The sequence below is a fragment of the Oculina patagonica genome, chromosome 4 (assembly GCF_052425735.1).
Source record: "Oculina patagonica isolate OP01 chromosome 4, crgOcupat, whole genome shotgun sequence".
Lineage (NCBI taxonomy): Eukaryota > Metazoa > Cnidaria > Anthozoa > Scleractinia > Oculinidae > Oculina > Oculina patagonica.
In genome coordinates this window covers 2,596,843-2,621,680 of record NC_135761.1, presented here as the reverse complement: position 1 = coordinate 2,621,680, position 24,838 = coordinate 2,596,843, and the positions used below count along the sequence as shown (strand labels likewise).

The following is a 24,838-nucleotide window of genomic DNA, read 5'->3' as shown; positions in this document are numbered from 1 at the left end:
TTTCTTTAGCTCGTGAATCTTGCCTTGAACTGAGAAGAATTACTAGCAAAAGCATTCTCCGTACAACAAACAGTGCATCAAGTGTAAAGGTATTTGATTTGCATTAACGTTAAATATTGTGTTTACTTATCTACCTTAGCTGACAAACTATCGGTCTCACATATTCACTTATTGACTTGGTCATTGTAGTCAAACACTATTCCAAAGGTGAATATTTTAAATCGAGACTAAAAACTGTTCTTTTTAACAGCATCTATACTTGATAAGGTACAGAACTTAAATTGTAAATAGTATTGAGACTCCCTCAGGTTGTAAAATACTTTTTTTAAGCAATTTTTTTAGATTTATATGGTTTCATAAACGCGTAAATGTTTTTAAATGCGAAGACCCAATACATGGGAGAGTGTCTAAATTGATCTACGTTTCATCATAATGAAAGTCTATAACAGCCAGGGTCGGAGAACGAGCTAAACTGCCGGTAAAGTTCGGAATTAGGCTGCGATGCAGGCTATACAATTTTAGTCCTTGCAGTTAATTTTAGGTGGGGAAGGAATCACCACTGGAGTCCAAGTTAGTCGTCACTCTTCGAATCACAAACACGATCGATAAATAACAATAATGGGAGTTTACAGTGGCATCTTCCACTAAGTGGCTCTTCTTGATCCCACTGATTCCAGATCGAATTTGAATTTGAAAGTGTTGGTTATTGTGGAGGGAGGAGAACCGGGGAACCCGGAGAAAAGCCCTCAGAGCAAGGACGAGAACCAGCAACAACCCATCTCTAGAAATCGCGGACCTTCGAGTCCGCGAATAGTATGTCCTGCGGTACATTGACCGTAGAAGGGAACGCAAGAATTACAAGGAAAATGTATGGAGAATGAAATGTTTTATTAAATATTTCTTGACAAATTAACAAATGTAAAAATGTGCAAGCGGAACACAATAGACTGGTGTATTAAGAACCACATTGTACAAGAATTGAAGTGCAGACTTTGAATTTTATTTGTATTCATGAACGTTTTCTGCGAACAGTTTTTGAGCCCAAAATTATAAGGCGTAGAAGAGGAATGTTTGGCGAAAACCGAAAACTTAAAGTTTATAAACAGGGATTATCGGCAAACTGAATGTGGTAGAAAAAATGTACAAGCAGATTTGATAAAACTATACATGAATCTAACTCATCAATCGATTTACATCTCCTTCCGATTAGATTTCATTTGTATCTTTGCCGTTAGAAAACCACAAAAAATCGCATACTGTAAACACACGGCGGCAGTCCACGTTGAAATCCCAAAATCCGCTGTCTTTGAGCTACGATATTTCAGCCGTCTTTGCTCCAATTTTGCCGCAAAAGCCATTGTTTGACAGATCTTTTGCTCCAGTTTTATTATCAGGCAATATTTTTGACCAGTGGTTTTCATACTTCACAAAGTATTTCTCTGTGTAGGCCGCATTTTTGTGTATCATCGTAGATGTATATGAGCCCAAAGTCAGGCTTTCGAATCAGCGGTTATTACCAAGTTTCGTGAGCGGTTAATGTAAAATGCATCAAAATTCGCCGACTTCAATGTCCGCGATTTCTAGCGATGTCACGATCAACCCACATAAAAAGATATTTGTTTTATCCTCAGGTCATTGTATTCAGAGCATGAATGCTTCAATGAAACCACATGAACTCTATTGTTTAAAATAACTCACTGGTTAACCATCATAACAGCTTTCTACAGGAACAGATGATGATTTAAAGATTTGTTGAAACGTGGGTTTAATGAATTCGTATGAGATCATAAAAATATCAAAGAAACCAATGTTTTGAGAGTTTGATTAAAGAAACAGCATCAAAATCAGTTATCTTCCGCTTCGATTTGCTTTTTATTGCAAACCTTGTATTCAAAACGAACGACGAAAAGCCCCAGAACCTTTCCTAAAGAAAATGAATGTTATACACATAGTTTCGAAATGGCGTCCTACAAATATTTAATGGCTGAGTTTGTTTGATATTTGTAAAATGACCCTTTTTCTTTTAGGAACAGTTGAGGGTGATTCAGTGATATATTTGAAAAAAAAAACAGTTTTTTTAGAATTGATTCAGAAACATTCTTCCTCTTTTTTACTGATCTGACAAGAAGATAAACTTTTTTACCCGCAACCTGCGCTATAACCAGCTTTATTTGACTTGTTCAAATAACCCTTCCCAAGGGTTTACGTATCGCTAGTTGCTCCCCGAGGGGGCAACGAACAATAACGTCAATGCAACTTATTAGAATTCTGCGAACCTTGCAAACATCCATCATTCTCTGAAGAAGACCGCAGAAGGCGATCAAAAATTTAGAATGTCGTTTTATATTTTTAAATCTGTTTTAAATATTTTTATATTTTAATATAATTTCCAGAGGTGAATGCAATTCTGATTGGTCGAGACGCTCGGATTATGATGCCATATCCACAGCGCTAGGCGGTGAATACATCATCTCAAGGTTTGGCTACTAAGCCATGCCACGTTTGCCATCCAGGAGAGTGCACATGGCGGCATTTGCTGAATTAAAGTTTCTCTCATTTAAACGAAATCACTCCAAGTCCTGGATATTTAAAACATGGCAATTTTGCAAATTAACTACCAAGGCTTTTGGGCCGAAAATATTTAAGAGATGGTTTTAATGGCATTAGAACTGATCGTAAACATGGTGGTTTTGAAGATCCAACACGGCCATGTACTCAGTCAGATTGACTGGCAAAACATTATTAAGTTCTCTTCTCATCGGAGCTAGTAATTTTGAGTGGATTCCCACAATTGCTCAGAAGTCACCAACGGTTAAACAAAGGTACCAGATATCTATCTGTTTCGTGGTGTTTGTTTTGTTCCGTTTTATTGCTAAAACTTGAGTGTAAATTACGATTTCAATCGATGAATAAACTGGTTTACACGTATGCAAGCGAGCACTTGTGTTTGTTGTTTTCGTGTTTTCTATTGCTATTTTGCAGTTCTTGATATATTTACCTTTGAGAATTATACTAAAACAGTTATTCGCCTCAGGTTCAGTGATTATTGTTGAACAATCCTCTCGACTTAATTAAATATGTGACTGAACACGTATCTGAATCATTAAGAAATCATTTCTTTAGCTCGTGAATCTTGCCTTGAACTGAAAAGAATTACTAGCAAAAGCATTCTCCGTACAACAAACAGTGCATCTAGTGTAAAGGTATTTGATTTGTATTAACGTTAAATATTGTGTTTACTTATCTACCTTAGCTGACAAACTATCGGTCTCACATATTCACTTATTGACTTGGTCATTGTAGTCAAACACTATTCCAAAGTTGACTATTTTAAATCGAGACTAAAAACTGTTCTTTTTAACAGCATCTATATTTGATTAGGTACAGAACTTAAATTGTAAATAGTATTGAGACTCCCACAGGTTGTAAAATACTTTTTTAAGCACCCTTTTTTAGATTTATATGGTTTCATAAACGCGTAAATGTTTTTAAATGCGAAGACCCAATACATGGGAGAGTGTCTAAATTGATCTACGTTTTATCATAATGAAAGTCTATAACAGCCAGTGTCGGAGAACGAGCTAAACTGCCGGTAAAGTTCGGAATTAGGCTGCGATGCAGGCTATACAATTTTAGTCCTTGCAGTTAATTTTAGGTGGGGAAGGAATCACCACTGGAGTCCAAGTTAGTCGTCACTCTTCGAATCACAAACACGATCGATAAATAACAATAATGGGAGTTTACAGTGGGATCTTCCACTAAGTGGCTCTTCTTGATCCCACTGATTCCAGATCGAATTTGAATTTGAAAGTGTTGGTTATTGTGGAGGGAGGAAAACCGGAGAACCCGGAGAAAAACCCTCGGAGCAAGGACGAGAACCAACAACAACCTCAACCCACATAAAAAGATATTTGTTTTATCGTCAGGTCATTTTATTCAGAGCATGAATGCTTCAATGAAACCACATGAAATCAATTGTTTAAATAACTCACTGGTTAACCATCATAGCTTAAAATATAAAAATCTCGATGATTTGGTAAGTGCAGAATGCAATATGGAACAATTGAAAGTATGATGTTTTATATATGTTCGTGTTTATTTGCTTTATTTTACTTTCGGAAAAAAACTGTTCACAGGCTACTTTCCCAGGTGTTCCTTACGCTAATCTTTGCAACCGTAACACGACACTTTTGTTCGTTTGTAACAAAATACTTTTGTCTTCCTTGAAAATGCGATAACATGAAACTTTTGTTTTTTGTTTGTTTTACGGCGGCATCGATGACATCTGTTTAATTTAATTAAGTTACGGTTTAGACTGCATGAAAGACGATTCTCAAAAACTAAAGAAACAAATCTAATCAAAAAACATATTTTTCGACAGGTTTTTTAAAACGCAGTACAGCTAGGATATTTGTTTCCTGGTTGTCAGGTGTTGACGCCGAAAATCCCGGTGCAAGTTTTTGCATACCTAATTACGAAAGCGCTGTGAAAGTCTCAAAATCTAATTTAATTAATTTGCGGTTTTTACTTGGCGCCAAGAAGTCTGCAGCCTACCGCAAACACGCAGTACAAGCGATGTTCATGATAGTTCCAGAAAACAACGTAGACTAATCTTCGCATGCGTTTGGTGTAAATTACGTTGAGTAGTACCACAAGGAGAGCAAAGGTTTTACTGAAACAAATATATATACCTTGGAGATCCTCATATAAAAGTAACGTAGATGTGCTTCACGTTTTACTTGGGGGGTATGGTCAGGTGCTCCCACCCCAACGCCCTCCACAGGAATAATTATTTAATTGATATTAATTAATTAATTGACTATTAAAGTTTACACGTTAGCGCACTAGCGGGTTAGCGGACGACAGCCCCAACAAACCATCACAATAGTGCATTCTGCACTAAAAAAGTCACGTGACAACATACATCCGGGAAAAAGGTTGCCGTAATTGAAACGTCACACAAGCGCACGATTAGTTGACATTCTAAGAGCACAATTTTTTAGTAAAGAAAGTTTTCAATCAATTAAACCCATTGTTTTTTTATGTCAACTTTCGCTAACTTGGTTTTATAAAAGACTATTGAAGCAGCAAACGTGATATTTGTGCTTTTCGTGCAAAGGTTTGTAACGTGATACCTTTGTTTTTCTTTTAGACTGCTATGACGAGTTTAAGTCTAATTAAATTAACGCCACGGATTCTACAAGAAACATACCGCATTGTTCCCTTCAGCATTTAGAAAAAGACCTAAAAAATTACAAACTATGAATTGCAAAGCATTAAATGTCGAAATTGCGACTTTCCCCCCGAAATTGTCGCTAAAAATTGCGGCTTTTCCCCCGAAATTGTCGCTAAAGCATTTCGTGCGCTAGGTCTTGCTCTCGCCACGGTCTGGTGAACACGTCACACGCTCACTTAAGCATGAAGCCGAGAAGCACGTAGTGTGAAGATTTCTTTCAAGAAATGTCGGAACCGTCACGAAAGCATGTTCAAACACTAAAGAGGCAGAGGTTTTACAAAATAAAACGGAGGTTAGTTCAATCGATGGAGAACAAATCAAAGGAAAGGAAGTGACGTATGTAATATGATACTGTTGTTTTTCTCGCAGATCGCTGTGATGCCTTTTAAGTCTAATTAAATTAACGCCACGTATTCTACGGGAATTCTACCGCATTGAAAAGCACACCACGTTAGGCTTTAATACAAAATTTCTAATCACGTCCCTGTTATTTTAATTTTCGATAGCTTGAATTTCAGTTTGATATTGAAACAGCAATTAAACGAGATACTTTTGTTTTTGTCAAAAACATGTAACATTTAATATACTTTTGTTTCTGTCGACAACGGATGTAACATGATGATATGGTAACATGATTTATTTTCTTCAAACAAGGCGTCATTGATTATAACACAGATATTATCAATTAATTATGAGATGTTAGATCACCTTTTCTAAGAAAACAGCGTTGCCATATCAAGAATTATTTCACATGAACTGCTTTGACGCCTTAGTGTCTAATTCAATTAATTTGTGGTTTTAACTTGGCGCCACGGAGTCTACACGAATCCTTCTGCAGAAGAAACACGCACTGTTCGTGACGTACACTGATCTGCGCATGCGTTTAGCACAAAGTATTTTGTTCCAGAAAGAATAGTACCACAAGGAGAGCATAGTGCTTTCTGAAACAAATATATACCTTGAGTTCTTCAATTGTAAGTATCGTAAATATACTCCCCGTTTTACCAAGGGCACCCGGTTTGGTGATCCCCACCCCTACCCCCTTCACAGAAATAATTAATTAATTGATATTAATTAATTAATTGGCGATTAAAAGTTTACACATTAGCGCGTTAGGGGTTTACCAGACGGCAGCCCACCAAACCATCACAAAAGTGCATTCTGCACTAAAAATGGTTTAAACAGATCTAAAAATATAAAAGGATACTCTAAATTTTCGATCGCCTTCTGCGGTCTTCTTCAGAGAATGATGGATTTTGCAAGGTTCGAAGAATTCTAATAAGTTGCATTTACGTTATTGTTCGTTGCCCCCCTGGGGAGCAACTAGCGACGCGTAAACCCTTGGGAAGGGCGCTCTTTCGTTTATAGTGTTTTTGTCTTTTGTTCTTGCCGCTTAGACCTGTTTCAAGAATTTCGGCGTAACTTGGATGTATGTCGTGGCCGATTTCTGCATGTTGTTTAATCGCGGAGTTGATATTTCCGTTTGTTCCGGGCTTGTGTTCGGCTCCTCGCGATTTCCAGCTTCTTTTGCTTTCTCCAACGTATGCAAATGAGCATGTCCTGCAAGTCACTTTGTATACAATTCCTCTCAACCGCTCTTTATTCGGTCGGTCCTTGGGCTTTTTGAAGATATTTCCTAACGTTCGTACTGGTTTAAACGCTGTCTTGATGTTTTCGCGGTTCAAAATCCGTCGAACGCGCTCCGACACTCCTTTCACATACGGGATAGACGTGTATGCCTTCGGATTCTCCTGGGTTCTTGGTTGCGTGTTTGTTTTGTTTGATTCGCCAGCTGACTTGATGAAGCTCTCGGGATAACCGTTAGCTTTTAAGTCATTAATAACGCGTTGTTTCTCGTTTTGTCTTTGCGCGGTTGTTGATGGAATGCACTTAGCTCGGTCCATTAGAGTCTTAACGACAGCTCTCTTGCTTTGCGCTGGGCTGTGTGAATGGAAGTCTAAATACTTGCTCGTATGTGTGGTCTTGCGGTATACACCCACCTCGATCCTACCATCCTCATTAACGGTGTTGTTGGTGTCCAGGAAGGCTACGCTGTTCTTGCCCATAGTTGTTGTAGGCATCTCCACTGTAAACTGAATGTTGGCGTTTATCGAGTTTAAGTGGCTGTGAAAAGCTTCAACACCGTCCCTCTTAATGCACGCATTCGAATCATTCGAATCATAACAGCTTTCTACAGGAACGGATGATGATTTTAAAAAGATTTGTTGAAACGTGGGATTAATGAATTCGGATGAGATTAAAAAATATCAAAGAAACCAATGTTCTCAGAGTTCGATTAAAGAAACAGCCTCAAAATCAGTTATCGTCCGCTTCTATTTGCTTTTTATTGCAAACCTTGTATTCAAAACGAACGACGAAAAGCCCCAGAACCTTTCCTAAAGAAAATGAATGTTATACACATAGTTTCGAAATGGCGTCAAATATTTAATGGCTGAGTTTGTTTGGTATCCGTAAAATGATATCTTTTCTTTTAGGAACAGTAGAGGGTGATTCAGTGATTTACCGTACCCAAATTCGCAAGTAGCCAATCAGAAGCGCGATTTATTGTCCTGATATCCTACGATATCAAGTCACTGACTTGATATGCCACCAGATCATGGTCACTTTGAAGTAAAGTAGTGTTACTGTACGATGAATTAATTGAAAAGAGGTTTTACCAATAAAACAGAACTTTGTAATTTAAATTTAGCAGTGTTTAGCGGTCGTAAAAAGAGAAAAACTTTCCCGCCAAAACTAAACTAGAGCGCGCTCGCCAATTGCGCAATGTTTGCCGACGAGTACTGAAACCGGCATTCAGACTGAAAAAATGGAGTCGGAATTTCCAAATTTTTCGCTTAATTTTGATTTTGAAAATTTAAAGAATGAAACTCTAAACAAAGAAGTGGAAAAAGGCGAAGAAGAACTTGGCAAAAGTGTTGAAGACCAAGTCAACACAATTTGCAGTACGTACCTTGCAAGCATGGCATAAACAGAGCGATAGAAATATTTTTGCGATTTTTGGCTGAATTTGGGTACGGTAAATACCTAATCGTACCTTTTTGGTATGCTTCGGCGGCATATCAGGCTCGTTTGGTCTCGCCATGGGTATTTTGGCTCGACTGCGTCTCGCCAAAATACGAATCATGGCTCGACTAAACTCGCCTGATATGCCACCAAAGCGTACCAAAAAGGTACGATTACGTATAAATATTTTCAAAAAAACCAGTTCATTAGAATTGATTTAGAAACATTCTTCCTCTTTTTTACTGATCTGACAAGAAGACAGACTTTTTTACACGCAACCTGTTCTATAACCAGCTTTATTTGATTTGTTCAAAACATAAATCACAAATTAGCATAATTGCCAGAGGGAAATTCAATTCTGATTGGTCGAGACGCTCGGATTATGATGCCATATCCACAGCGCTAGGCGGTGAATACAGCATCTCAAGGTCTGGCTACTAAGCCATGCCACGTGTGCCATCCAGGAAAGTGCACATGGCGGCATTTGCTGAATTAAAGTTTCTCTCATTTAAAAGAAATTACTTCAAGTCCTGGATATTTAAAACACTGGCAATTTTGCAAATTAACTACCAAGGCTTTTGGACCGAAAATATTGAAGAGATGGTTTTAGAGACATTAGAATTGATCGTAAACATGGTCAGGTGGTTTTGAAGATCCAACACGGCCATGTACTCAGTCAGATTGACTGCCAAAACATTATTTAGGTCTCTTCTCATCGGATCGAGCTAGTAATTTCGAGTGAATTCCCACAATTGCTCAGAAGTCACCAACCGTTAAACAAAGGTACCAGATATCTATCTTTTTCGTGGTGTTTGTTTTGTTCCGTTCTATTGCTAAAACTTGAGTGTAAATTACGATTTCAATCGATGAATAAACTGGTTTACACGTATGCAATCGAGCACTTTTGTTTGTTGTTTTCGTGTTTTCTATTGTTATTTTGCAGTTCTTGATATTCACCTTTGAGAATTATACTAAAACAGTTATTCGCCTCAGGTTCAGTGATTATTGTTGAACAATCCCCTCGACTTAATTAAATATGTGACTGAACACGTATCTGAATCATTAAGAAATCATTTCTTTAGCTCGTGAATCTTGCCTTGAACTGAGAAGAATTACTAGCAAAAGCATTCTCCGTACAACAAACAGTGCATCTAGTGTAAAGGTATTTGATTTCGGCATTAACGTTAAATATTGTGTTTACTTATCTACCTTAGCTGACAATGACTTGGTCATTGTAGTCAAACACAAATCGAAGCGGATGATAACTGATTTTGATGCTGTTTCTTTAATCAAACTCTCAGAACATTGGTTTCTTTGATATTTTGATGATCTCATACGAATTCATTAATCCCACGTTTCAACAAATCTTTAAATCATCATCCGTTCCTGTAGAAAGCTGTTATGATGGTTAACCAGTGAGTTATTTTAAACAATAGAGTTCATGTTGTTTCATTGAAGCATTCATGCTCTGAATACAATGACCTGAGGATAAAACAAATATCTTTTTATGTGGGTTGAGGTTGTTGTTGGTTCTCGTCCTTGCTCCGAGGGTTTTTCTCCGGGTTCTCCGGTTTTCCTCCTTCCACAATAACCAACACTTTCAAATTCAAATTCGATCTGGAATCAGTGGGATCAAGAAGAGCCACTTAGTGGAAGATCCCACTGTAAACTCCCATTATTGTTATTTATCGATCGTGTTTGTGATTCGAAGAGTGACGACTAACTTGGACTCCAGTGGTGATTCCTTCCCCACCTAAAATTAACTGCAAGGACTAAAATTGTATAGCCTGCATCGCAGCCTAATTCCGAACTTTACCGGCAGTTTAGCTCGTTCTCCGACACTGGCTGTTATAGACTTTCATTATGATAAAACGTAGATCAATTTAGACACTCTCCCATGTATTGGGTCTTCGCATTTAAAAACATTTACGCGTTTATGAAACCATATAAATCTAAAAAAGGTGCTTAAAAAAAGTATTTTACAACCTGAGGGAGTCTCAATGCTATTTACAATTTAAGTTCTGTACCTAATCAAATATAGATGCTGTTAAAAAGAAAAGTTTTCAGTCTCGATTTAAAATTGTCAACTTTGGAATAGCTTATTATTGCAAACCTTGTATTCAAAACGAACGACGAAAAGCCCCGGAACCTTTCCTAAAGAAAATGAATGTTATACACATAGTTTCGAAATGGCGTCCTACAAATATTTAATGGCTGAGTTTGTTTGATATTCGTAAAATGATCGTTTTTCTTTTAGGAACAGTAGAGGGTGATTTAGTGATTTACCGTACCCAAATTCGCAAGTAGTTAATCAGAAACGCGATTAACTGTCCTGATATCCTACGATATCAAGTCACTGACTTGATATGCCACCAGATCATGGTCACTTTGAAGTAAAGTAGTGTTACTGTACGATGAATTAATTGAAAAGAGGTTTTACCAATAAAACAGAACTTTGTTATTTAAATTTAGCAGTGTTTAGCGGTCGTAAAAAGAGAAAAACTTTCCCGCCAAAACTAAACTAGAGCGCGCTCGCCAATTGCGCAATGTTTGCCGACGAGTACTGAAACCGGCATTCAGACTGAAAAAATGGAGTCGGAATTTCCAAATTTTTCGCTTAATTTTGATTTTGAAAATTTAAAGAATGAAACTCTAAACAAACGAGTGGAAAAGGCAAAGAGGAACTTGGCAAAAGTGTTGAAGACCAAGTCAACATAATTTGCAGTACGTACCTTGCAAGCATGGCTTAAACAGAGCGATAGAAATATCCGGATTTTTGGCTGAATTTGGGTACGGTAAATACCTAATCGTACCTTTTTGGTTTGCTTCGGCGGCATATCAGGCTCGTTTGATCTCGCCATGGGTATTTTGGCTCGATTGCGTCTCGCCAAAATACGAATCATGGCTCGACCAAACTCGCCTGATATGCCGCCAAAGCGAAGCATCGAAATCGCTTCGATGCGAAGAAAACGGTAAGAAAACTTACTAAAAAGATTAATATGGAGAAGAATTATTGTACCACATGTTTTGTTACATCAAGCACAGAAGTTCGTAAAACAGGCTGTCGAAAATCTCCTGTTTCGGAAAAGTGGCCGTCCTTAACTTTGAACAGCCGCCTGGCTAAGGAAGGTGGATGTTAACAAATATGTCAAATTTACTTTAGCTAAAAATATTAACACCTTTTTCCACTTACCCAGTGTCATTGTCCTTATTTGCTATTTTAATGTGTTTATTTTCATTTTTCTGGTGGATCAAGGGGGGGGGTGGCTAGCCACCCAATCCACCCCCCCCCCCTGGATCCGCCCCTGGAGACTACCGCTACTTTGCAGCAAAACTAAAAGATCTTAAACAAACAGGAACACCCTTACAACGATTGCATCGATAAGGACCACTTTCTTCAGTTTGGCTGATAAGCCGATCAGTTACTTCTAATACTGCCATTTCATCTGTGTAAAATCGGAATTTTAATCAGGGACCACTGTGTGGATCAGTCGGAAACTAGTGTCGAAATATTTCCACTGGGTTTCTTGGGATATTTACGCGAAAAACGTTTTAATTTCACAGGATGTATGCAAAAATAATATAAACGTTTTTACTTTAAAATAATGGTCTGCAATATGACTTTAATCCGTTCGACAAAATTGAATGTTCATTTCGCTACCGTGCTTGGCAGTGCAAGTTTGGATTTCCCTTTCATTTCATTAAACGCGACCCTTGATAGCGCATCTGCAGCCTTAAGCTTCAAATGATAACGGAAGGTCAAATCTCGACGCTCCTTCACCGCAATCAAACGTATGAGGCAGGTTTTCTTTCTATTTCGGGGAATTTCGTTCATATTGATGAGTTAGTATGAGTAAAGCCTGGTTTTCAATAGCGACGCAAGCACAAGCGCACTCACGCAAAAAGGACAAATTTTGATTCTTGTGCTTGTGCTTCGGACCTTCCCATTGGCGGAAAGGCCAGATGGTCCTTTCCTAATATATTGGGTTAATCTGGACTGGTAACACTAAGCATTTACCTTCATCAGTAAGCTACATTTTACTCCGTTTCTGTTTTTTTGTCCGCCATTTTGAACTCTTATACGGATTACCGCTGTACACTCGTTCCCAGACTCTCGTTCCCGGTTCCCCGTTGCCACTTTTAGAAGCATCCTTTACACATGTTTTTACCATTTGTAACCAACGTTTACCTGTAATATACCTTGTAATACTTTAGAAATATAATAAACAGGTAACGCAGATTTAATTGTATCGTCTTTTTAAATATAAAGAGGTAAAGACTAAGGGAAAGCAAAAACATTTGACAGTACCTTTGGCCTTTTTCCAATTATAAGGAAAAAGAATCGGCTTCGCCTTTGCCAGACCTTTGATGTGAATCGCAGATGTATTTGACTTACATTTGGCAAGCCTTTGACACAAGTCGCAGATATATTTGGCAACATCTTTGACCTACCTTTGACGCAATTCAAAGACAGATTTGACCAGACTTCACCTCATCGAACTACGCCTTTGACAACGCATTTGACTGAAGTCAAAGGCGCGTCAAATATCACCTTTGACACGCGTCAAAGGCGTGGGTAAAGGTGTGGCAAAGACGGTCTTTATCGCCTGCGACCGCAGGCAAAAGTGTAGTCAAAGATGACCTTGACGCGCGTCAAAGGTCGTCAAAGGTGATCAAATGTGGCCTTTAACACGCCTTTATCCACACCTTTGACCAACGACAAAGATGATTTTTCGTGCAGTGAGAAATCAAAGGCTCTATGAGCAAAGTCGTGAATGTGGTATTATAAACTGATAGCCCAGAATTAGGCAAAATTAATATTTTCAAATGTCTGCTGACTTATGACAATTTTTGTAATTGTCTATGAAATCTGTTTAAAATGTTTAAAATTCTAGCTTAAGTGATAAATAACCCCATATTCTAACTGAAAACTAACCATCCAGTAGTCCATCGAGGCCTTCTAGCTAAGCAGCTAAGAAGTGAAGATTATTTCAGAGCCTAAAATAATTAATGCTGAGAGAGACACGTATAGTGATAACAAGATATGAGGTACCTTAAGATGTTGCGAAGTTGGTAATGGAAAGAAGCTAGGGAATTTTTTTCATTTGCTAAAGGCTTCTTTAATTAAGAACCAGGTAACTCAGCCATTTTATACAGGACAGTGGTATTATTCGACATACATTTTTCTCTGTTAAAGAATGGCAGACACTGTGACAGAAGGCAAATAATATAAGAAACTACCAGATGCCTCATACATTTGACTTCTAAGAATTGAAATTGGCAGGAAACAGTTAAGTCAACATAATTTATTATCAATTAAGAGGCCTGATACATGTAACAACTGAAAAATGCTGCTTATTTTCTTTTCTGGTATCTTTACTTGTAACCAAAAAGTTTACTTTACCCCTTTACATGCCTCGAAAATCAACAATGCATTTTAATCAGCCTTATTAATTCATTTTTTTAATAATCTCTATACATTGCCAGCCATCCTGCATAGATTTGGTGGCCATGTTGGATTAAAGAATCTAAACCAGCTTGTTTATCTTTTACTTTTTGTTTTCAGCAGTCAATAACAATAACTTCCAAATATCTTATTTTTCGAGCTGTACAGCCTGCTAAAAGTCAATTTATAGAGAGCAGTATTCACTGTTTGTGAAATGAGAGTAAATTTGAAAGAAAATTCTTTTTCTGAAAGTCTGACTGCTGATCATGTGTTTCATACAAGTTACTACAGGATGTTCATTCCAGCTCACAACTCTTGACAGCCTAGCCTCATGCAGAGTTCAGTGATGTGCTGTATTGCAGGATATTGTTTTGGTGAATCTGTAAATTAATTCAAAATTCTATGTGCCTTGTTAAAATAAATCTGTAGGACAACACGTACAACAAACCATCTAAGTGTAAGCAATTTGTTATTAATCAGCATGGCATGCAACCAGGTTCCTTTTCGGCTGAGATGACTGCATGCAATTATTTGGGGGGGGGGGGGGTAAGAGGCATAGGACATGTACAGAAATCGACCTTAAATTTAAGCGATTTTAGTGAGTTGGGCGAAAATCGCTAAATTTAGTACTTGCTTAAATTTGTCTTGGTCAAATTTCAAGTACCTCCCCAGTACCCCCTTCCCACCCGAATGGACACACACACTTAAACATGGTCGAGTTGAAAAATTCATTAACAAATGAATACTGGCAACTTTGTTCTTTCAGGCAATGCAATTTATGTTCATTCAATGTCAAGATAGTTTTTTTCTTTCACTGAACATTTATTTTCATCTTAGCCATATGTTCATCACCGGCCAGTAAAAGCTGGTTTACTCGATATTACTATTTTTTGAAGTTTTTGGAAAATCCCTATATTAAATAGTCGCTAAATCTTGCTCAGAAAAAATCGCTAAAATTAATAGCCGCTAACAATAGTAACCTTAATGTAAGTACTCTCACCCTTTGAATTAATGTTAAATTTCTTTGAATGTCTACCCCATAGCACTCAGCTGTGGATGTTGACAAAGCGAAAAGTTACCTGAGAACTACAATCCGCCATACGGAAAAAGATGGCGCCACGCGCGGAACTCTGGGTAAATGTACCAAATCAGGTCAAGGTTATGTCAACAAACATGGCCGCGGGTCAAAAAGGTTAGCTTTAGATCGCCATGTGCGATCTAAAGCTAAAATAAAAGTTTAAAGCATCAAATCGACATTCAAATCCTAACAGTATGAAGGATATATGTTACATGAGCCTACTTTAAAAGCCACAACCAGTCTTCTAAAATTTAGCACATGGGGTAGAGCGTTCGAAGTTAAGTACTAATCGGAAAGTTCAGTTTAATCGGTTTTTCTCCGACATCTCAAACTTATTGGTCTTTGACAATGCATACTCTTCTGTGACATGCCTTTTGACGTTGGTCTGCCTGAAGAAATCTTTAACAACTGCATACGTTAAGACAGGAATGTCTTGTAATGAGGTCGTCCGGGCGGGGATTCCCTCACCATCGAGCTAGTAAAATTTTGGTAACCTTATCGAGCTCGCTTTGGACCTGTTTTCTTCTGACTTCGGCAATTCTCCCGTCTGAATCCACCGGCAACTTTTTGTCAAAGCCATAGTTGATGTATACCTAAATTTTTTGTGCTCACAAATAAGTATAACCTTGTTAAATTCAAGTGTACCTAATGCCTAATTAGTGATCGAATTTACCACAGTGAACCAAAGTCGCAAAGCGATCTGAAAACTTACTTGCTTTTTAGCTCTTTCAAGGTCAGGCCGCTCAAACTTCGACAAGTCCTACACTTCAACGACCTTATTGCTTCAGTCTTAGTTAAAAGGTCGATGTCTTTCGCTGATTTAGCCCCGTAAATTTCGTTTTCATTTGGCGCTATGCGCCGACCTTTTTGACCCGCGGCCATGTTTGTTGACATAACCTTGACCTGATTTGGTACATTTACCCAAAGTTCCGCGCGTTGCGCCATCTTTTTCCGTACGGTGGATTACCACAGTTGAACTAACTCTTGATTTTCATGTTACGTCAAAAAATTATGAAATCAAAATTCACTAGGCCTACTAAATTTTCGTTGTCATTAGACGGAAGATTCTCTAGGCTTGTTGCCCGAATTTTGAGTATTTTGCCCGAAAAATTTCGGCACTGGGGGGGGGGGGGGGGGCTGCAGCCCCCCTCGCCCCCCGCCTCGTACGCCTATGCATCAAGCTGAGTGCCGTGACAAAGCTGTTTTGTTTGAAAAAAGGCCTTTCCTTTCCATTTTCAGCAGATTGAACATTTCAGTTCGTCTCGGGGATTATTCAACAATAATCACTGAGCCTGAGGTGAATAATTGTTTTAGTATAATTTTTAGAGGTGATAATCAAGAACTAAAAAAAAATAACAAGAGCAAACACAAGTGTTCGCTTGCATACGGTGTAAACCAGTTTAATTCATCGATTGCCTTCATTGCAATCAGAATTTATTAAGTTAAAGCAATAAAACGGAACAAAACAAACACTATGAGAAAGATAGATGTCCGGTACCTTTGTATGATTGTTGATGACTTAGCGAATGTGCGAATCTAGGCCTCTCGAAAATGAGTAGCTCCGGTGAGAAGAGAACTAAATAATGTTTGCTCAATCGATCTGTCACACTGAGTTTCTCATCGATCGCCAAGACCGCCGTGTTTACAATCATTTCTAATTCCTTGAGAACCATCTCTTGAAGATATTTTTGGTCTAAAAGCCTTGGTAGTTTATTGGAAAAATTCCCAATGTTTAAAATATCCAGGACTTGGACTGGTTTCTTTTAAACCAAAGAAATTTTCATTCAGCAAAAGCGGCAATGTTTACTTGCCTGGATGTCAAAGGTGGCGTGGCTTAGTAGACAAGCCTTCAAAGCTATAATCACCTCGCGCGGGGTGAATATAGCCTCATAAGCCGAGCTTCTCGACCAATCAGAATGCTTCAATTCTTATAATCACCTCTGAAATTATACTAAATAGAGGATATTACATGGTTGCGCGGAGATATGAAATTTATCTTCGAGTGTTCAAATCAATATCTCACGAGTGAGTGCAGCGAACGAGTGGGATATCGATTTGAACACGAGAAAATAAATTTCATATCTCCAAACAACCATGCAATATTCTGTTTATTATATAAACCTACTAATTACGATGTTTTTGATGATTTTCCGAATATTTCTGAAGATTTGCAAAATGTTGTCCGAAGGTCGTACGAATGTTTCCGAACATTTCCCGAACTTTTCCGAAAATTTCCGAAGATTGCCGAAGATTGCCGATGAAGATCCGAAGATATTTCGACTTAATATCGATTTCAAATTCAGCATTTAGAACAGGGCAAACTTGTCCGAAAATGTTTCGAAATTGATATCTTCACATGTGAAAATAATCATTAATTTGCGTGAAAATAACATGTTTCGAAATTGATATCTTCACACGTGAAAATAATCATTAATTTGCGTGAAAATAACATGTTATTTTCACGTGTGAAGATATGATTTTTTCGCGCGAAAGATATATATGTTATTTGCCGGCTGGGAGGTCCGTATAGTGAAAAACTGTGACCGAGGTCTTGAAAATGCTGCCCGAGGCCGCAGGCCGAGGGCAGCATTTTCAAGGCCGAGGTCACAGTTTTTCACTATACGGACCGACCCTAAGCCGGTAAATAACTTATTTATTTTTTTCCTACTTTAATGTGTTTGATTAAAAAACACCTAAATAACCTACAAAGACTTTCTTGCCAAATGTGTTTGTATTTATATACGCGCGCATCCAATGTTGAGTCGATCGCCATAAGCTACGGCAAGAGTAAATAATGATCTGTTTGCTATAAGAGCTTACTGCCAAACAAAATAAATTCACTAAAATGAACAGTACTCAAGGAAAATTTCATCTGAAGAAAAAAGAAAAAAAGCATCTGAAATAATAGAAAAGCACAATGTAGAACAGAGCAATCAGCGAGTTGCGAAACATTTTTAACTCCATTTCGGCTTGTGAGTTCTTTAGTTAATTAAACTTACTTTTCGGACTGGAAAGCACTTAGCTATTTACGTTTGTATTTAACGAGTCAAAAACCTCTGTGTTGATTCCCACAGTATTCTGTTTTGACAAAAAGTTTGCGAAAGTGAAACTGAATGAAGCTGAAATGTGTAGTTTGGTCGCCTGCACAGTGACGGCACAATATTGCGAGAATTAATTTGACTGTTTTTTAATAAAGCATCTCATTTTCTTGAATGGCGATAAGCAGTATTCGGTTTTGGAGAAAAGTAGCAGAGAAGCAAGGTGTTTGAAAGGATAAATCGAGTCTGTAAACCGGCGACTTGCAGTTAACCGCAATGGCGTGAAAATCAGTGCGAATGCACAAACAACGATCGGCAAACCACGGCCATAAAACTATAACTTCATTTTGTCACTAAAGAGAATAAATACTCGCCTTTTGGAGAACTTCAAGGCCTTTAATTCCACTGCTAATTTTCCCTTTCAAATTTACAACGGTTGGTGAGCAACTACATCGATTTAAATCATTTTGGAGAGCAAAACTGTCATGGGTTCGTTCGTCTCGCCGCGAAATGAAACTCACGAAAGCGTTACCGTGGCCCGTGGGCAGAGATAGGAGAATCTTGCCCGCGCTAATAACCAATCAGATTGCAGGATTCGTTACCGTGCCCTCTTGGAAAAAAATAATTCTTGGTATTTCACTGATATTTATATAATAAGTGGTGTTTATGTGAAACTGTACTAGCTCATGAGCCAAATATTGCCGCTGTTGTAAACAGAATTGAGTTCCAGATGGTTTCTCAGACATCAAGGCGGCCATATTTGTGTCCCTCGGCAAGACACAGTTATGGCATCTCCATACTAAGCTTTATAAATTTGCGTAAAAAGGTTCGGCAAATAACTCGCTAACGGTACACCGCACAGACCTGAAACTTGGAGAAATTATTTATCTAATTATCATCTATAATATTTGAAATTCATAGCTTCTGTAGTTGAATGGTTTCGAATTTACTCTTTGATTGCGTGACAGTGAAAACCAGCAATATGTCCCTTTTTGACAGACCATATGCATGTGTATGAAGAAAAAACAATTGTAAGGGACTGATGTGTAATACTGTGTTTACAAATGTAGTTTTGCCTTCAAAAGCAGAGCAAATTTATCATTCACATAAGGCTTGCTACCTAATGAGCTACGAATGTCAGAAGAAATTTTGATTTAAGTTTAAGTCACGAGATAGATGTACTTGGGAACTTCGTTTATAACGAGAGTGAGACAGAGAGTGGGGGCGGCAACTTTAAAAGATCGTTCTCCATAAGACTTCAAGTTTGTTTTCGGTACAACCAACAGATTCATTGATGATGATCTAAGTTGCCTGGTCGGTGTATAGTGCTGGAGTAGATCAATTAAGTATTGTGGTGCCATGCCATTCAGCGCTTTATACGTAAGAAGCAGTATCTTATATTTGATTCGTTGCCGGATAGGGAGCCAATGTAATCTACGAAGAACAGGTGTTATGTGTTCTGATCTTGACGTTTTTGACACCAGTCTTGCTGAGCAGTTTTGTACGTATTGGAGCCTATCCAGCACTGATTGTGGTAGGCCATAAAGTAGTGCATTACAGAAGTCCAACTTGGATGAAATAAACGCATGAACAAGTATTTCTGCTTCATCCTGAGAAAGACAGTTCCGTATCCTCGCTATATTGTGTAAGACAGTTCCGTATCCTCGCTAAATTGCGTAATGATCGACCGAAAGACAAAGCAAGTCAACTATAGATAGCTCTAATTGTTTCAAAACGCATCAGTTTAATCTTGCTGAGTGAGACTAATTTGTAGCGGAAAATACAGCCTTATTTATTATTATAATTAAGTTTTCATATAACGCGCGCTCTGATTGGCTGAAACAGTGTACTTTATCAGAGTCCAGATGTACGGAGGAAATGTCACGCCATCGACCCAATATGGCCGACCAATTACCGAACGTCTCTTTCGGGTTTTGTCTTGACCCTGGCATCTTCTTTGACCTGAAAAATGAGAATGAAAACGAGCTTCAGTTTTAGCGCCAGTTAATTTAGCACGTCCTGTTCCTATTAGACGGACCATTATTTTTTTGGAGGGGGGGATGAAAAATATTGAAAAAAATTGTTTGCAGGGCCTGGAAAGACAAAATAAATTGTTTGCAAAAACGATATGTATAACAAAAAATAGTAAGAATTTCGAAAAAAAATGTTTGCAGAGGTACATAAAGTAAAAAAAAAGTTTGCAGAGGAATATTTTTTACCCCCCTCCCCCCCTCCAAGAAAATAATGGTCCGTCCCTTACAGCACAAATTGCACGGCGATCGAAAGTGAAATTTCGGTTCAAGTTAAAGGAGAAGTTCACTCCAGAATGGCCATTTATTTTCTTTACGCCAATAAAAAGTTTACACAAAGATATGTTATTCACCAAAATTTCAGCCTCCAACGTTTGCTATAACCCTACGAAATCTTTCCCAAAACTCGACAACTGAACGCCGCCATCTTGGAGCTGGTAATGTATGCATGACGTCAAAGAGCTCAGCCTGAAGTTTGGCGAGAAAATATATAGTACGCAACAGACGGTTAAGACAAAAATCGAGCGTATGGCTTTCTAAAGCACTCTAAAGACAAAAACGTGACGCCAGGTATGGGTTTAAGTTTTATTAAAGCTTTTCAATGAAAATAAGACATTTTTCTCGACTTTATTTCAAATCCATACAATCTCTTATAGTACATCCATACAGACTCTCATAGTACGCTTTGGTTACCTGTGGTAAAAGACAAAACAAACAAACAGCAATTCAAAAAATAAAAGTCTAAAATAGCTAACGAATACACACACAATTCAGACTTATCACATACTGGATAATTTTTTTTGCGTTTTCAAAACAGCTTGTTGCCGTGAAAGAAAAATTGCCAAAAGCCTTCACGAAATGACCAACAAAGAAGCTAGACAACAACCTCGGTAAATTCTACGCCGAAGCTCGAACAAAAGACAGGGAACTTTAGTCAAGGTCATCGCTTCCTCGATTTCGCAACGCTATCGAGAGACACCTAAACAATTTACCCCTAAACCGAGGAATTTCTACTGCAAAAGGGGTTGAATTTCAAGCTTCAAACAAGCTGCTGCAAAGTCAGAAAAAAATTGAACAAGCGCGAAAAACAAAGAAAACACCGAACACAAGTTTACCTGCCATTCCAGAAGTAGACCTCCAGAAATTGAAAACCTCCAATGCAATTCAGGAAGACAATCCTGTTCCTATATCCTTTCCAGTGCGATGGGTGGGAGGCCACAGCAAACACAGCAGCCGACTCGTTTTCCCTTGAATCCGATGGTTGTAAATGATTAGCGAAACACGCCACACGTGGAGCGGCCGCTGGCCAAGAGCATTGTACTAGTAGTTACCCAGGATTACTCGCGAGCTACGATCGAAGCACGAGGTCGAAATATGTCTGTCGAAATGTTGAAGTTATGTTATCTGGTTATCGAAGGCGATATTAAATGTTGTTTTTACTGGTCTAACCATTTTGGTCTATTCGAGCCGGACAATGAGCAAAAGGGAACCGTGGCATTTGGTCGATGATCGTGTTTTATCACCGCTCCACGGCAGTTTGGACTTGAATCCTGAAGACACGGTAAGCCAGGTCAATTCTGGTCGATCAGGAGCTTCCACTTTAACTTCGTCATCTTCGTCAAAGAGAAGAAGAGACGCTAAAATTAAGGCCGCCATCACAAGCCTGCAAGCAAGACAGCTTGCCGAACGAGTTAAGAGAGACAATGAGGTGCGTGAACAGGAGTTTCGAGAAGAAATGGCTCACAAGGAATTAGAGTGGAAACTGGAATGCCGAAAGCGAGAACTCGAACTGTTACGAAGGAACAGGGAAAACGAAATGGCTGTAATTTCCGCCCAAAATCAAGCTGAGGTGGCACAGCTCGAGCATGAAATACTGGGTCAAGAATCTAACGCTGAACAAACCTCAAAAGATGAAATCAGCAAGGTCAGTAAATCTTCGCCATCTTTGAAACATTATTTAGTTCCCAGTCCTAAAGAAAACATTGAGGGTCAAAATAAAGAAACTCCTTGTTCTGATGTTAAACCTGGAATTAATAAGAAATATGAAACCAAAGGATATGTTTACACAGACCCATCTCTGGACAGTCAAGCTGTCTCGTATGAATACACTCCATTGTGTGCAGTTTCCAAGCCCTTGCCAGTAAAGAATTTAGAATTCCATGAAGCTCATAGCGAAAGCCTCACCTTGGGCTCATCTCAGGCACCAGTTGCCAAAGCAAGTAAATCTGACATGTTGACATTCAGTACTGCCGTGCAGTCACCTCAGCAAGGGTTTTACAGTCCTGAAAGTAAACCCTTTTGTCAAACCACAGCTACTCCTGTGAGTCTAAGTGTAAAGCCTCCATTTTACAGAGATGTGTCTGCACCTGGTTATGTACCTTTGTTCCAGCCCAAACCTGCATCATTTGATTATAGTATGACACCTTCTCCTGTAGCAACTTCTGTTACTTGGTCAACTTTCCCTGGGCCTGGTAGGGGAATTCCTCCTGCAGTTAGTTCCCAAGTGGGGGACAGCAGTGTTGCCCTGACATCAACATCTGGTAGTAGTTGTCATGATAAGTTAGCTCAAACTCCTCACAAGTCAAACTTCGCTGCTCCATCAAACCATTCTCAGCCATCTTACGTAACACAGTGGGCCCCAGCTACCCGGAGCACCTCAACTCCTTACTTTGGTGGGCCTAGTAGAAATACCGGTAATCCTTACAAGTAGAAGAACCAGTAGATGCATTTATTGATAAACTGAACGATGGCCAAGAAACTGTCTTCCAGTTCACCTTTACTGGCTTACAAACAGATTCAAGTGTAGCTCTTTTACGAGCCCAGGAACAGCAGCGATTGCCACCGCTTGAGCTCTTTAAATTCACGAGAAAGCCAATTGAGTGGCCCACATACATTGAAAGATTTCGTGATCAGATTCACAACAAGACAACACTTACTGACTCTGATCGAATAGCTTATCTATTCCAAAATCTAGATGGGGAGGCTAAGAAAGCAGTAGAGAGCCTCGGTGTCACAGGTCATAGCTATGCAAGTGCCCTCAAGACATTGAAACGTCAGTTTGGGAATCCTAATAGTGTGGCCACTGCTTATCTGAATGACATGCTAAACAGTACCTATGTACCCTCAAATGATAGGCAAGCAATGCGTGACTACTATTACCAAGTGAAGGCATGTACAACATGGTGTGTAAAGATGGGTCAGTCTGCTATTCTCCAAACCCCAGAGTACCTCAGAAGGGCTACTATGAGACTACCCATGAACCTTAGAGTGAGATGGGTAGAGAGATCTACCCTGGTAGAGTTTGAGAAGTGGCTATGCAAGCGAGTAGAGACACTATTCAATCCCCTTGAAGATTTTATTTGTGAAGAATGGAACAAGAAACAAAGGCTCCCAAAATCAAAGCCAGGTCTCAAGCTAAGTCCTCTCACCACGTCGACAGAAATCTCTTGTGACACTCCCAGTAGTAACTGTGATATGGCTGATCCAAAGCAAGCTCAGACCAAATTTCTGAACAAGGAGCAGGAAAGGAAAGCCCCTTCAACTGAAAAGAAATGTGTTATTTGTAAGCACAAGCATCCTGTTGCCTACTGCCCTGTATTCAAGTCCAAGCACTTGCAAGAAAGGCGAAAAATTGCATGGGACCATGAACTTTGTTTCAATTGCCTGAAAGCAAACCATCAAGCCAAGAATTGTCCGAGTGAAAAGCGTTGTCTTAAAGAACGGTGCGGGCGTTTACACCACACACTTTTGCACGAAAATTATCAAGCAGACTCGCGTCCTACATGTAGTCTGACCAACAGCCAAAATGTCTCTGCCCAGCCATCTGTTCCTCCGCAAGAACATCTTCGTCCCTGGGAACCTTTGTCAAGTTTACTACCCACTGCTCAGAGCAACATCAACCAAGTTTGTGTTCAGCCTCCACAAAAGGTCCTTCTTCAAGTTCTCCCAGTTTAGATTCATAGTCAAGGAAATCTGGTCAACACATATGCTGTCCTTGATCCTGGAAGTGACTCAACTCTGATTAGAAAGGACTTAGCAGACCGCTTACAACTTGTTGGTGAGGCATGCCGGCTTAACATTAACACAGTTGGTAATGATGTTACCACTCAGAACTTACACAGAGTAAGCTTTGGTCTTTCATCCAAAAATCAGCCAGACCCATTTATGGTGCATGGAGCTTGGGTCATCAACAAACTTAACATTCCATCTTTTAAGGTCTCAAAGAAAAGGGCTGTTGAGCAGTGGAATCACTTATCTGATGTAGATCTTCCTGAACTTGAAGGTGGTGACGTAATGATTCTGATTGGATCCGATATGGCTCACCTATTGATTCACCTTGAAGTCCGCCAGGGTCGATGGGATGACCCATCGCTATAAGGATCCCCCTTGTATGGACTCTTTTTGGAAATGTAAACCAAGGACACTGTGGAACAATCATTGCAAACTTTCTGTCATCAGACAAAGAGATCACATTGCAACATCAAATCGAACGATTCTAGGAAATCGATTCTTATGCAACCAAACAAGTTCCTTCTGACTCCACCTTGTCCGTTGAGGATAAAAGAGCACTGGCTATCCTTGAAAGTAGTACAGTCAAAGAGGAAGGCCACTACAAAACACCACTGCTATGGAAAGGAGAACCAGGCTTGCCAAACAATCGTGCAATGGCAGTTTCACGACTTCACTCCACTGAGAAGAAACTTAAGAAGAATCCTGAACTAGCAGAGAAGTATCAGAATTTCATCAATGGTTATGTTGCTAAGGGACACGCCCAAAGGTTGACCCAAGAAGAGGCCAAGGTGACCACCTCAAAAACATGGTACCTGCCACACCATGCAGTCTTAAATCCTAACAAGACTGGAAAAGTCCGTGTGGTCTTTGACGCCACATCAAAATTTGATGGTGTTTCTTTAAACGATAAGCTCTTAACTGGCCCTGACTTGTTAAACAATTTGGTGGGAATCCTTATCAGATTTCGCACAGGGA

The 24,838-nt window shown here is 39.1% G+C and overlaps 1 pseudogene across 1 annotated transcript; it reads left to right on the top strand.

Annotated features, from left to right (window-relative positions):
* The first annotated feature begins 21,291 nt into the window (after positions 1-21,291).
* On the top strand, positions 21,292-24,229 carry LOC144651150 (uncharacterized; annotated as a pseudogene). The gene is made up of 2 exons (XR_013570263.1): positions 21,292-21,776; positions 22,622-24,229. The product of XR_013570263.1 is annotated as an uncharacterized LOC144651150 (transcript).
* Positions 24,230-24,838: the final 609 nt, after the last annotated feature.